Raw genomic sequence first — 16,483 nt, forward strand, 5'->3', positions numbered from 1 at the left:
ATTTGGCGTGTATTACAACTGCTGCAATATTAGAAAGTTCGGTTTTGTTTTATCTAGCAGACAGTGTTTTCATGTAGCAAAACGTTTGACGAACTTTGATGAGGTAATAGATTCTTTCGCAAAAAGGAAAGCTCACCGTGTAAAGTTGTAACAAGATTAGAGAGAAAAAATGCTGGGACCTAAGGATTGCTACGGTACCAGGTTCGAATCCTGCCTCGGGCATGGATGTGTGTGATGTCCCTAGGTTAGTTAGGTTTCAGTAGTTCTAAGTTCTAGGGGACTGATGACCTCAGACGTTGAGTCCCATAGTGCTCAGAGCCACTTGAGCCGTTTGAACCTAAGGATTGAAGAAATGTGTACTGTTTTGCATTTCACTTGCCTTTACTGGTTCGATGTTTCCTCTGTTTAATTTTATGTCACGCAAAAGAGAACGTTATTACTAACAAGCAATAAAGAGTGCAAATTTCTGAAGAGTTCTTATACTCCCGTTACAAATAATCGCACCCAGTGTTAATTGTGAGTCTTTTAAGCCAAAATCGGGAGGCTACTGAGAAAATCGAACATAAATACCGTCTTCCGACAGCCGCCGAAGACGAAAGAGATGCTGGACTCAGCTAAAGACCCACTCAAACTCAACACACCTGGCATATATACACTACTGGCCATTAAAATTGCTACACCACGAAGATGACGTGCTACAGATTCGAAATTTAACCGACAGGAAGAAGATCTTGTGATATGCAAATGATTAGCTTCTCAGAGCATTCACACAAGGTTGGCACCGGTGGCGACGCCTACAACGTGCTGCTCAAACACAACAGCAGTTGACCGGCGTTGCCTGGTGAAACGTTGTTGTGATGCCTCGTGTAAGGAGGAGAAATGCGTACCATCACGTTTCCGACTTTGATAAAGGTCGGATTGTAGCCTATCGCGATTGCGGTTTATCGTATCGCGACACTGCTGCTCGCGTTGGTGAAGATCCAATGACTGTTAGCAGAATATGGAATCGGTGGGTTCAGTAGGGTAATACAGAACGCCGTGCTGGATCCCAACGGCCTCGCATCACTAGCAGCCGAGATGACAGGCATCTTATCCGCATGGCTGTAACGGATCGTGCAGTCACGTCTCGATCCCTGAGTCAACAGATGGGGACGTTTGCAAGACAACAACCACCTGCACGAACAGTTCGACCACGTTTGCAGCAGCATGGACTATCAGCTCGGAGACCATGGCTGCGGTTACCCTTGACACTGCATCACAGACAGGAGCGCCTGCGATGGTGTACTCAACGACGAACCTGGGTCCACGAATGGCAAAACGTCATTTTTTTCGGACGAATCCGGGTTCTGTTTACAGCATCATGATGGTCGCATCCGTGTTTGGCGACATCGTGGTGAACGCACATTGGAAGCGTGTATTCGTCATCGCCATACTGGCGTATCACCCGGCGTGATGGTACGGGGTGCCACTGGTTACACGTCTCGGTCACCTCTTGTTCGCATTGACGGCACTTTGAACAGTGGACGTTACATTTCAGATGTGTTACAACCCGTGGCTCTACCCTTCATTCGATCCCTGCGAAACCTTACATTTCAGCAGGATAATGCACGACCGCATGTTGCAGGTCCTGTACGGGCCTTTCTGGATACAGAAAATGTTCGACTGCTGCCCAGGCCAGCACATTCTCCAGATCTCTCACCAATTGAAAACGTCTCGTCAATGGTGGCCGAGCAACTGGCTCGTCACAATACGCCAGTCACTGTTCTTGATGAACTGTGGTATCGTGTTGAAGCTGCATGGGCAGCTGTACCTGTACACGCCATCCAAGCTCTGTTTGACTCAATGAACAGGCGTATCAAGGCCGTTATTACGGGCAGAGGTGGTTGTTCTGGGTACTGATTTCTCAGGATCTATGCACCCAAGTTGCGTGAAAATGTAATCACATGTCAGTTCTAGTATAATATATTTGTCAAATGGATACCCGTTTATCATCTGCATTTCTGCTTGGTGTAGCAATTTTAATGGCCAGTAGTGTAGCACTGCCAGGGAATGTGGTGTACAGTACATTGGAAAAACGCAGCGCTGCGTATCGAAAAGGTGCGAGGAACATATCAGACACGGCCGACTTGAACAGACAGAGAAATCTGCTATAGCTGAACGTAATATCAAAGAAAACCACACCTTTGATTTCGAGAACACCAGGGTGCTGTGCCGAGCCGGGAGCTATTGGGACAGCGTCATTAAAGAATCGATAGAAATACGGGTCCACGAGAATCTTGCGAACAGGGACGAAGGTTATCAACTTAGCGCGGCCTGGAATCCAGCATTGGCCGCAATACGCCGTGAACGCACCAAGAACCGTCCAGCTCGCGAGACGCGAGCGGAATGCTCTGACGGAGACACGAACGGCGCACCCCCTTCCCCATCCACCCCGCCCGCCGGCTCCGCTGGACCCAGCCTCCCGCGGCCGGGTGGCGAAGGACATGTTGCACGTATAAAGGGACCGGCATCAAAAGAGTCTCGTCACTTCGCCAGAAGATGATGAGTATGTCAATCGTCGAAACGTCGCAGTTTGAAGACACCGCCACCCGGCAGGAAGCCCGAGAACTCTTCAGCAACGTGTATTTCGACGGATGTAGCTGATGTCAGAAGTATCAAGCTATTTGTTTACCTCAGAATGAACAAATAGTGTTTTTCTAAAGCTAGCAGCTGCGTCCACTTTTCCAGCCACTTGCAAACAAACGTAGGATGTTCATCTCAGATTTCTTTTCTGCCCGACAGATGGGATCTGTTGCTCACACACCTGCAGCAAGTCTGCTTGAAGGAAAAAGAAGGCAAGTTAGTTGCTGGTATAGCATTCTGACTTCCTATTGGCCCTCTGCAAAATAGAGGGTGGAGTCTAAAGGTATATAAAGCCCAACTCCCACTACACTCGTCATCAGTCTTTGACAGTGCCTAGTTTTGTCCATGTGATTCCTACAGTGTGAAACGATCAGCCAGCAGTGATGCCAGCGGTAGTAGTGGTTGGAAATGGCCAAGCTTCTGCCAATTGCTATGCAAGTGTTCACAAAAAAACATTGTGAGTTCAGATTGCTACAGATATAAAATTTCGTACAAAGTATTCAAATTTATCGAAATTGTGATACATTTTCGTAACAAGTGGTTATAAATGTTCTTCTTTTCTTGCTATTGCAGCATTCATTCCCAAAATTTTGGCTGAGTTACCTGGAAACAGAAAGTCGCCAGCAAGTGGATGACGTTGTGCTAACATCATGTAAACTTAAAACTCTGTGCGTGATAGTTTACATGTTCAAAAAACATCTCTTAAGGTATTCAAATCGTAACAAGTGCTTATAATATTTCTACTGTTGTTCTAGCATTAGAGCAGCAGCAGCTGGAAGTTGAAAAGCTCCAGCAAGTGGAAGAGTTTGTGCTACCATCATGTAAGTACATCTCCAAATTCTGTGTGATAGTTTACGTGTTCATAAAACAGCTGTTGATGTATTCAGATCGTAATATGTGTTTATAAAATGTTTGATCGCACTTTTGCAACATTAGAGCGGCAGTTGACGGACATTGGGCGGCTGCTGGAGGCCGAAATGCAGCAAGAACGTAAGTACATTTGTAGTGAATTGCTGTTAGACTTTTTTTTTCATTGTATACAGTTGTGATAGGCATATCTTACTCATTGTTGTAGATGTTGCTATAGATCAAGAGGAGGATGAGATTCTAGTAGGGGTATGCATCGAGAATGATGACCAGGAGTCATCACTTCCATCTGGTATGAACTTCTTATTTTTATTTTTTCGTAGTTATGTATAATCAGTATCTCTCTGCAAGCTGAATTCAGTACAGATTTGTTGTTGTTTTTTCTTAATATCAATATCTTGTTGTAGACTACTTAGATAAGGTGGATAGGTGGCTACACAACAACACTTCCGGCGATAGTAGACCACCGGAATGGGAGTGTGAGATGGCTACTGAAAGGCAGAGCGACCTGTCCCTTCTGGAAGAGGAGGTGGAGACATTGGAATGGGTGGAAGAACTAGCAGAAAGATCGACTGAACTGCTCAAGTCTGGGACACAGAATGTAAAAGGCGATTATCACATGACCGTCATCATTACAGCAAATTATTATTCTGCAATGCTGATGTACTTCATTGGTGTTGTTTGTTTACAGCATATATTTAAAAAATATTGAGCATTGTACTTAATTTTGTTGCATTATTCGTATGTTACAGAGGTGCCACCAACACCGCCACAACAACAGCCTGCTGTGACACCTGGAACAGGAATGCTAAAGCATTACGTGTAAGCTTGAATTCGACTGTGAGACTACTATCTTTTTTTATGATCCATCCAAATATATATGAAACGCTTGTATGGAAGAGCTAACGAATGTTGGTGCTGGATGGCGATCCTAATTTCATTGTTCTTAAATGTCGATGAAGCATAAGGTTTACGCGAGAAGTATTCCTGGCGTATGATTATCTAAAGCTCTATTCCCTCGACGCCATGTGACCCTCTCTACGAGATACATATCTGGTTCCGAGCTCTTCCGTAGTTCTTCTGTCTAAAACCATCCCGTCATTTCAGCACCATTGCTTTCCTTTAAGAGGTAGGTTCTACGATTCGTTCTCTGCATTTTTCGACCCTGTGAATATCTCGATTGACCAGTTTGGCATGTATTACTTGTCAATGTCCGTCTTGTGTTTTGAAATACGTACTTAATCACCTACATTAAATTGCTGTCTGCGCGAAATTATTATTTCGATACGATTCTATACTATATCTAGAAGTCTACTAACATGAACATCGAACAGTCTCATTTATATTGTGCGATGTTTGTTTTGATTATACTGTGCAATTATTTAAGGGAGGGTATCGGTTCCATTGTGTGAGTCACGAAGATCGTATTGCATCGACATTTGGGTTTTCACTGTTCTGTTCAGACATTCCACAATACTCGCCTTCGGGTTCAAAAAATTTGTGTGAATTCCTAATGGACCAAACTGTTGAGGTCATCGGTCCCTAGAATTACACACTATTTAAATTGACTTATGATAAGAACAACACACGCACCCATGCCCGAGGGAAGACTCGAACCTCCGGCGCGAGGGACGTGCAATCCGTGACATGGCGCCTCTAACCGGGAGTTCACTCCGTGTGGCCGCCTTCAGGTGGGTGAACCTCGAGTAGTCACATATTCCATACCGCTCCATCACAGTCTTGAAATATCTATTGTGAAACTCGCCGCCGTGATCTGTTTGAAGGTTGTCTGGGGTTCGATTCGTCTCCGTCTTCAGCAATCCCTCCAACACATGCGCGATATCCTTCCATGTTTTCGCTTTCACGGGTAATGCCCAGGCAGTTTTAGAATAAATATCAATTACCATTAAAATATACTTGAATCAGTTATTCACACGTGAATATTCCCCCATGTCGACAAGATCCGCCTGCCACAGATCGTCCAGACCTTTAATCATAACGTATCTTCAAGGGTATGTTTTGTGTGCTGGTTTGTGTAGTTCTACAGTCTTCATACTTACTACAGTCCCCATACTTATTCGATATTCGATGATAGCTCTCTCTCTCTCTCTCTCTCTCTCTCTCTCTCTCTCTCTCTCTCTAAGCTCAGAAATTATTGAAATGACTTCATTCAAATGGGCTGTACTACCAGCGGCAGCTGATGCCATGAGCAATCGTGGTTGGTCTATTAGCTTATTGGGCTCGTTGTAATATATATATACTGCTGGAATCTATTGCTCACTGTTTTATGCTGAATGTCAATACCCTCACCACTGCTATTTTTTCACCATCCACTTAGGTTTTATAGTGGATTTGAATTTCACATTGCTTCGGCGTTTTGCAGTCTTATGCGGATCAGTCAAAAGCAATAGTTCATGATAAATTTCAAGATATTTAGGCGAATAGTTTAAAGTTTTTGTGAGTCTTAGGAAAATAAGGTTCAGTAGGCCAGGTGTTTTTTGAAACTGTCTATCACCGATCTGTATTGTTTTTTACATTTAAAGTGGTAGGCTGCGTGCCCAATCTGGCCCAATATGTATGGTTTTTCACCACTGACATCAAATGTTTTGTCTATCCTAGCGTTGCTGTGACGGTCAATGACATCGGCAATAGCGTCATCGTCGTTGTGGAATTTCACTGGGAGGTCTTCGAGAGATTCAGTAAATGGTTTAAAGGTTTCTTGCTGTGTCTGCTCCTGCTTCAAATGCGCTAACCTCAGCAACCGCAACATCTCGCGAATGGTCTTCCGTGCGTCAATGAATTTATGCTTAGTCGACATCTCGTTGTATACTAATCGGACTTCCGTGCAGCGCGAAGTTTTATATATCTGCTCTTCTTCTTCTTCTTATGCTCCTCCCCCTTCTCTGTAACAGCTAGTTTCCCTTTTCTTAAGTCGCCTACTTTCTTTTCAATTGCGTTAACCCTTTCATACAATGGCCCCTTCTCACTAACGGCTATTTCCCCTTCAGTTAAGCCGTTTACTTTCTTCTCGACTAGATTAACCCGCTCATTCAGTGTACTGTTCAGTCTCAGAAGATCCGTAGTTCCTTGCGTACGCCAATAACTTTACGTTCCAGAGTTTGAAGTTTTGCGTCCATGTCCAAGCGAATATTTTGTCTATGCACATCCATCCTATCAAACTGAACTCCCAGCATGTGCGCGAATTTATCCATGGTGTACTGATGTACTCACCTCTTTGCATGGCTATATATATAGGGACTCCTGGAAGTTTCATCTGTACCTGCCGTCATTCAGTTTTCTTGTTTTAAAACCCATACTGTGAGTGATTCCAACAATCTCCATATATCTTTACAAAATCATTGAACGACGTATCGATTCCTACATTAGCCTGATAAATACGTTTTAAATTCAGATTTTCCTGTTTGAATGCTATAATTAGGTTTGCATTATCCCTCACCAGCTGATTTGGAATCTGGATTGTCTGACTCAGATAAAATACATCAACAGCCATATGGCGACCGAAACAGAAATATCGCCGAATTTGATCTTGGTTTTCCACAGCAACATGGTCAAATATGAACTCTGTGTCTGGCTTTACTTTTTCTGGTCGAGGGATATCACTGCTCTCACTGAATGTCGTGAATGTCACACCATCTACACTCTGCAATATCTCCTTTAATAGTTGGTATTTGGGCTGAAACAGTGTTTTTCAAAATACACACACATTGTCAAAGTGGACTCCATACTGATGTATTAGCAGCGACATGAGAACATTTGTCTTGCTGCAGTTGGATGGACCTACAATTATTGCACGTATGTTATTGGGAAAGAGTACGCCATTCTTCTTCCGGTCTTCTTGCACACCGCCACAGCTCCAGTCGCTTACAGCAAAGACTGCCATGATACCTGATACTTCAAGTACTGGCGTTCAATGGGTTTTTATAGAAAATAATGAACACTATACCCTTCCATGATACCGACTATGTCAGGTACTGGTATACGATGGACTTTTACAGAGAATTTAGTTCAATGACATACTTTTCTGCTGTTGCATGTTTCCAGTGAAAATACTGGTGGCAGTAGTTTTAGTACTTGCGATATAATGAGAAGTAAGAAATAAAATACATACATGGCTATATACATTTTTATTCAGTAATCAAACGCAGGATGGACTACATCAACTGGATCTTTCTTTATCTTAACACCGATACAAAATGTTCAAATGTTTGGGGATTCCTACGGGACCAAATTGCTGAGGTCATCGGTCCCTAGACTTACACACTACTTAAACTAAGTTAAACTAACTTACGCTAAGGACAACACTCACACCTATTCACGGGGGAGGACTCGAACCTCTGGCGGGCGGGGCCGCACAATCCGTGACATGGTGCCTGAAACAACGCGACCACTACGCGCGGCACACCAGTACAGAATATAGAAAATAATGCCTTCTTGTAAGCACAGAATTCAGCACGTATTTCCCTCAAACTTATTGGCAGTACATTAGTTTTCGCTGGCACCATATTGACCCACTGTTCAAAGTCATCTACATGCACATTGTTCGTACTTAGATCCTCTGCAATGTTTCTACACACAACTTTAAAACAAGGTGACCATCTGTTCAGTCTTTTCAACAGAGTGGATAGCACTATCTGTAGACCATACAAGTTTCTAACGGTGGAGTGGTGTACATAAATGGATGTGTCACCTAATTTCACACAGAGTGCAGAGTCATTGTACACTGTTGTAATGGACAGAGTTAATGCAGCACAGCTCAGCTCAGGTGATATACAAGGGTCAACTGCTGCTTGATGTGGGCTTTTGTGCGACACAGTTCATCCCATTCCACCTCCATAAACCGCACTTTAACACTTTAAGCAGTATTCTCTATCTCTAACACAACACACCACTCAGTCTGTGGTTGCTCCTATACCAACATGTAAGCAATTCGGACCACTAGCGGTTAAATTATACACTGAAGTGAACAATAGTGGTGCAAATGGCTTAACTAATATCTTTTATCCACTACATTCTCACTTTTTCTATGCAGTATCACTAGAATATTCTGTGATTATGGAGTCCAGTACCAACCTGCGTCATGCTGATTAGGGTCGCCAGTGCACTTGAGTGAGTCAGGGGCTGGCTGGGTTTCTTCAACTGACAGTGACAGCTGATTGTCGTGCTCCATCAAGCTGACCAGGCGCAGAACAGGATTCTAGGATGCTGCCATTGTTGCAGGCTGGGGCACTATGCTGTTGCAGACCCAAACTGGCTGGAGGACGTGACATCCACTGATGAGCAAAGAAGAAAAAGGCGGTACAAGCAATGATACAATCACAAAGACTCATCTTCCTCATATAACAGTAAACACAGACATTAAGAAGGGGTACTTACTCTTCCGCAGCTTCTTCCTATTCTGCTTCTGCTGCAGCTGGGCGGCGCTGGACGATCTCGGCTGGCACTTCATGCTGACAGACGACTGCAACTGAGGCTGCAGAGCTGCTGGGCCCACCTTATGTCCCCCATGTGTTCGGATGCTACTGCCAATTTCAAGTGCTTCTGGTTTTATCATTGTGTTGGGGTGAGTGAGGTATTTGGACTTTCCTTCCAGGAAACCAGTGTTCAAGTCCTGGAAAGTGCACAGCCACTTTTAATTTCCGCCAATTACCGGGTGGGGCGTGGGGTGGGACGTCATGACAGTCCTGGGAGAATTAAATTCCCACCAAAATTGTAAAATCTCACCATTCTTGAAATTCTCGCCAAAATTCGAAATTCCGCCAAATTCGAAATTTCCTCCAATAGAGTAGGTTGGTGAGGTGGAGGGTGAGGGGGCGGGGATCGGAACCCACGTGCTGGCTGAAGAAAAGACATAGCGTCATCTGGGGGTGAGGGTGGTTAATTTGATAACAATTTGATATCAAAATTGCACTCGAGCCCCCATCTTCCTACTACACTACTGGCCATTAAAATTGCTACACCACGAAGATGACGTGCTACAGACGCGAAATTTAAACGACAGGAAGAAGATGCTGTGATATGCAAATGATTAGCTTTTCACAGCATTCACACAAGGTTGGCGCCGGTGGCGACACCTACAACGTGCTGACACGAGGAGAGTTTCCAACCGATTTCTCGTACACAAAAAGCAGTTGACCGGCGTTACCTGGTGAAACGTTGTTGTGATGCCTCGTGTAAGGAGGAGAAATGCGTACCATCACTTTTCCGACTTTCATAAAGGTCGGATTGTAGCCTATCGCGATTGCGGTTTATCGTATCGCGACATTGCTGCTCGCGTTGGTCGACATCCAATGACTGTTAGCAGAATATGGAATTGGTGGGTTCAGGAGGGTAATACGGAACGCCGTGCTGGATCCCAACGGCCTCATATCACTAGCAGTCGAAATGACAGGCATCTTATCCATATGGCTGTAACGGATCGTGCAGTTACGTCTCGATCCCTTAGTCAACAGATGGGGGCGTCTGCAAGACAACAACCATCTGCACGAACAGTTCGACGACGTTTGCAGCAGCATGGACTATCAGCTCGGAGACCATGGCTGCGGTTACCCTTGACACTGCACCACAGACAGGAGCGCCTGCGATGGTGTACCCAACGACGAACCTGGGTGCAAGAATGGCAAAACGTCATTTTTTCGGGTGAATCCAGGTTCTGTTTACAGCATCATGATGGTCGCATCCGTGTTTGGTGACATCGCGGCGGACGCACATTCGAAGCGTGTATTCGTCATCGCCATACTGGCGTATCACCCGGCGAGATGATGGTATGGGGTGCCATTGGTTACACGTCTCGGTCACCTCTTGTTCGCCTTGACGGCACTTTGAACAGTGGACGTTACATTTCAGATGTGTTCAGACCCGTGGCTCTACCCTTCGTTCGATCCCTGCGAAACCCTACATTTCAGCGGAATAATGCACGACCGCATGTTGCAGGTTTTGTACGGGTCTTTCTGGATACAGAAAATGTTCGACTGCTGCCCTGGCCAGCACATTCTCCAGATCTCTCACCAACTGAAAACGTCTCGTCAATGGTGGCCGAGCAACTGGCTCGTCACAATACGCCAGTCACTACTCTTGATGAACTGTGGTATGGTGTTGAAGCTGCATGAGCAGCTGTACCTGTCCACGCCATCCAAGCTCTGTTTGACTCAATGCCCAGGCGTATCAAGACCGTTATTACGGCGAGAGGTGGTTGTTCAGGGTACTGATTTCTCAGGATCTAAGCACCCAAATTGCGTAAAAACATGATCACATGTCAGTTCTAGTATAATATATTTGTCCAGTGAATAGCCGTTTATCATCTGCAGTTTTTCTTGGTGTAGCAATTTTAATGGCCAGTAGTGTACTTAGGACTACTTGAAATGAGAGAAATTCCTTCTTTGTTAGGGTACTTCATTTTCCTTATAATAGAAGAAAATATTATTCGTCCCTTTGCTTATAAACATGAAGCCTCGTCCCCCCTCCCCAATTCTGCGATTTCTAAATGAATGATGAGAAACCCGTCCCAAAATATGTTCCTAGAACCGCCGTTGTGACTAACTCTTGGTTCACATTTGGTGCAGTTAATGCAAAATTGTCTTGGAAGACAGGTTACGACAGAGAAATAGGTGTTGATTCACTGAGTTTATGCAAAGATTAAAAATATCAAAATGCATTCACACATAACATCGGTTCTTAACCGCTTCCTCTGCAGCAACGGTAAGAACAACTCTGAAACAATCATATTGCAGTGCTGTCTTATTATTGTTCAACAAAAATTTTCTGCTTCTTTAATTTCTATGAGTGTTCACTAAAAAATAAAAATAAACAATGAAGCTCGAGACTTGCTGTATTGTTATGCAACAAAGAGAAACTACACTCGATTTTTTTTCCTTAAGTAGCAAGATCATGTGACTGGTTACAAAAAACGCGGTTTAACTGCCCCTCACCTTCAAGTTTTATCGTCGCTTTACAGTTTCACTCCTAGTTGTTTTCAAAGCTAGATAGAATAATAAGTCTCATCACGCGCAATTTTTTCGTTAGTTCAACTCGAGTGGCATGTAAGTAGGACATCACAACACACACCTCCAGCCTCAACGAATGATATTAGTCATGTTTTTCCCCTTCACGGAAAAAAGTTTTCGAAGAAAATTAACTTTGTACCTTTCGGTTGCGTGTGTGTTGTGAGTATGAAGAGTTGTCTAAAAATGCATAGCAACATTTGATGCCTTTCCATACCACTTGTGTGAGCAGATCTTTTCTGACCTTTGCAGTATTATAACCTTAAAACGAAATCGTCTTAACAATGCATTTGAGAACATCGTTTATCCACTGGATTTCCTTAAAAAAACTCTGATTTTCAGTTACTATAGTTATTGTACTGTATTACAGTAAATGAAGTATTTTCTGTATTACTGTACTGTTACTGTATTACAATAAATTACCAATGGCATCATTTTTCTTGATCTTTTTCTTGTCTGTGGCAATTCTAATTAGTAAATTTTTTAATACCACGTGAAATTTCAGACAGCATTGCAAGGGGCTCCTTAGGTCACTTTCCGAATATATAGGGAGTCTACGTTATCGGAAAGTTCGGGAACCACTGCCCTAGGCGTTTGCGAAACTTACTTCTTATTCTCCGGCCTCCGGCTGCCTGCTGTTTGCTGTGGCTGCTCTTGTTCCCACGGTCGGCTGCTTGTGGCGCCGTGGCATCTGCTTTCTGTAACCAAGTTGTTCGGCGTTTCTTCCGCCATTGACTACATTTTTCTGTTTGCACTCGTATTTCGTATCCGTAATTTCCTCTGAAGATAACTACTGGTCGAAAAGTCCTTTCACGCGTCGGCAACTGTAAGATGCCCATTCCCTTGCTCGTATCTAACACGGCCGAGTTTCTCTCTTACACCAGCTGTTTTGATATAACCATGTCAATCGAACTACTGTTGGTGCTGCACAGCTTAGCAAGGAACATGCACCTGAAGACTAAAAATGGGACGGTGTGCCTACCGGTACATTCCCTACCAAAATCACCACACTCGCCATTAAAAGTCTTCATACTCAGTTAGTTCTAGAAGATATGAAAAGGATTGAAAGGAGACGCTGACTTCATAGAATTTAAAGGTTTGCTGGCCGGAGTGGCCGAGCGGTTAAAGGCGCTACAGTCTGGAACCGCACGACCGCTACGGTCGCAGGTTCGAATCCTGCCTCGGGCATGGATGTGTGTGATGTCCTTAGGTTAGTTAGGTTTAAGTAGTTCTAAGTTCTAGGGGACTTATGACCACAGCAGTTGGGCCCCATAGTGCTCAGACCATTTAAAGGTTTATTCTCAGTAGCACAAGGCACAGTACACGTCCCTAACGTTTCTAAGCACACGTACTGAGTTCACTCTTATTTCGACTTATTAGTACTTTTCTGAAGTAACCAGGACTTCTACCGATCTTTGCTAACAGCTCGCTCCTAATATTGATGAGTTCTCATTCTTTCCCACGAACACTGCAACATTCAACGGATTTATCGAACTTCTCACAGCACGTGGCTATGTATCGTCCTACAACGTCTGACATCCAGCCACGACTCCCCAGAACTCATTGCTTTTCGTGCCGCCTGTAACGGTTGGCGCCAAACCGAGCTTATCGATCACTGAGGGTTCCCCTGGCGGCTGTGGTGCTGCGCTTGCCCGCTACGTGTACGGTACATATATCTCTACTCAAAGAGTAACTATACCTGTAACCTTACACTATTTACTGGAGATCTAATTATTTTTTGGGTATTAATATCAGTTTAGACAATATAAACTACAACAGACTTTACTTATCTACGGATGCTACTATAATTATGGACGTAATTTCAGTTCCCTATTCGAAATTTGCCTGACTTATTTTATTTCCTTCATAACAGGGTAGAGTCCTTTCGACCTTCTCATTGAATAGTTAAGAAATTGAGTAGCAACTTACTGGTTTCCAAATCTGGTCAAGTGTCACTGAGGGTTATGTTCTCGCAGCGATGCCCTATACCTTTACATCCCACAATATTTATTTTTGCACATTCATAGAGAAGGCAACAGATATTTCGTTTTTCTGAACGCAGCAACAATAATAGAGCCTCAGAAAATTCATAGAAGCATTACATACACCATTATGTTCCTGGCGTCGGAAACCGTGCATTAAGCACCCATGTTTCTGATCAACTTTTAGAAACAGTTCCATTAGCAGACCAAAGTAATAAATTTCTCACAATTCATTAACACTTACCAAACGTAAATACCACAATAAGATATTCTTGTTAATACCACAGCAAATTGCAGTTGTCTGTGGCTAACGAAAGGAAAAAGAAAACAAAATGAGTGCTTTAATCTTGCCGTTTCTTAATATTAGTTTTAGAACAGTCAAATGTAACAAATTTCCTCTGTCCCACCCAAAACCGACAAAATATGAATGCCAGAGCATGACAGTTACGTGAGAAATGTCTCGTAGAATAGAAAGAACGTTATGAAAATTATTTAGGTTAGGTATCTTGTGTCATGAAGGTTTTTCTTTGTAACTAGGAACCCGGAATTTCTGCCATGTATCACCATAGCTCCTAGTTCGTTAAATTGTGGACTTTACTGCAAACGTATGCTACAGATAAAAGCTATCCAAAAAGTTCCGAGACCGATTTCATTCCTATCGTATCAGCGCCGTCAGCATAGAAACTACGTTGGTTGCCTGAAATAACAACTGTAAGCAACATACGGGCATTCCACCAGTTAAGTTGTGAGCAGGCGGTGTGTCAAACTTGTATTTCAAATTGTAATGGGGCAACATCTCTGAATCAAGTGTTCAGGGGAATTGTATTGGATTTGTCCTGGAGCTGTGCTTGGTTAGCTGAAGTGGTTAAGGCGACCGCTCGCGATAAATACTAACTCTAGGTTCGAGTCCCACTCCAGAACAATTTTTCATGTGTAGCAAACAGCTGACGTCAATGCACAGCCGAAGAATGCGACTCTATTTCGTAATGTTTACCACAGCTGTAATTGTTAGTGGCAGTGTCTGTTACTTCAGAAATGCATGCATGTCTAGAGCACATTGTGTTGTGAAGATACAGACACTGTATAAGCAAAGGCATTGTAACCATCAATGATGTATTCGCACTTCAATGTGCCCAAACAACAGCGCAGTATGTGTCTCGCTGTACAGTAATCAGGAATTGTGCAAATATAGGTGTTGTGACTACATGACAAATGGAAATTTGGACGGGTCCTGGAGGTGTGCTTGGATAACCGGATTGCTCATGACTGCCTATGATAAGTGGGAGATCGGGCTTCAAGTCCTGATCCAGTAAACATTTTCGTATGTTGCAAACATCTCATGCCAATGCATAGCTGCACAATACGAATATATTTCACGATATTCCTTTCCCCTGGTACATAGGTGATTGAGAAGTCTCATTCTTGTCAACAAAATCCCATCTCGTTAACCTCTTGAGGGTCCATTGTGCTGTCAACAATAACCCTATGGTCAGTATACAGGGTGTTACAAAAAGGTACGGCCAAACTTTCAGGAAACATTCCTCACACACAAAGAAAGAAAATATGTTATGTGGACATGTGTCCGGAAACGCTTATTTTCCATGTTAGAGCTCATTTTATTACTTCTCTTCAAATCACATTAATCATGGAATTGAAACACACAGCAACAGAACGTACCAGCGTGACTTCAAACACTTTGTTACAGGAAATGTTCAAAATGTCCTCCGTTAGCGAGGATACGTGCATCCACCCTCAGTCGCACGGAATCCCTGATGTGCTGATGCAGCCCTGGAGAATGGCGTATTGTATCACAGCCGTCCACAATACGAGCACGAAGAGTCTCTACATTTGGTACCGGGGTTGCGTAGACAAGAGCTTTCAAATGCCCCCATAAATGAAAGTCAAGAGGGTTGAGGTCAGGAGAGCGTGGAGGCCACGGAATTGGTCCGCGTCTACCAATGCATCGGTCACCGAATCTGTTGCTGAGAAGCGTAAGAACACTTCGACTGAAATGTGCAGGAGCTCCATCGTGCATGAACCACATGTTGTGTCGTACTTGTAAAGGCACATGTTCTAGCAGCACAGGTAGAGTATCCCGTATGAAATCGTGATAACGTGCTCCATTGAGCGTAGGTGAAAGAACATGGGGCCCAATCAAGATATCACCAACAATGCCTGTGTTGATGACGTGATTGAACAATTGCGTGCGGATTCTCGTCAGCCCACATATGTTGATTGTGAAAATTTACAATTTGATCACGTTGGAATGAAGCCTCATCCGTAAAGAGAACATTTGCACTGAAATGAGGATTGACACATTGTCGGATGAACCATTCGCAGAAGTGTACCCGTGGAGGCCAATCAGCTGCTGATAGTGCCTGCACACGCTGTACACGGTACGGAAACAACTGCTTCTCCCGTAGCACTCTCCATACAGTGACGTGGTCAACGTTGCCTTGTACAGAAGCAACTTCTCTGACGCAGACATTAGGGTTATCGTCAACTGCACGAAGAATTGCCTCGTCCATTGCAGGTGTCCTCGTCGTTCTAGGTCTTCCCCAGTCGCGAGTCATAGGCTGGAATGCTCCGTGCTCCCTAAGACGCCGATCAATTGCTTCGAACGTCTTCCTGTCGGGACACCTTCGTTCTGGAAATCTGTCTCGATACAAACGTACCGCGCCACGGCTAGTGCCCCGTGCTAATCCATACATCAAATGGGCATCTGCCAAACCGCGTTTGTAAACATTGCACTGACTGCAGAACCACGTTCGTGATGAACACTAACCTGTTGATGCTACGTACTGATGTGCTTGATGCTAGTACTGTAGAGCAATGAGTCTCATGTCCACACAAGCACCGAAGTCAACATTACCTTCCTTCAATTGGGCCAACTGGTGGTGAATCAAGGAAGTACAGTACATACTGACGAAACTAAAATGAGCTCTAACATGGAAAGTAAGCGTTTCCGGACACATATCCACATAACATATTTTC

This window comes from Schistocerca piceifrons, chromosome X (assembly GCF_021461385.2).
Source record: "Schistocerca piceifrons isolate TAMUIC-IGC-003096 chromosome X, iqSchPice1.1, whole genome shotgun sequence".
Taxonomy (NCBI): Eukaryota; Metazoa; Arthropoda; class Insecta; order Orthoptera; family Acrididae; genus Schistocerca; species Schistocerca piceifrons.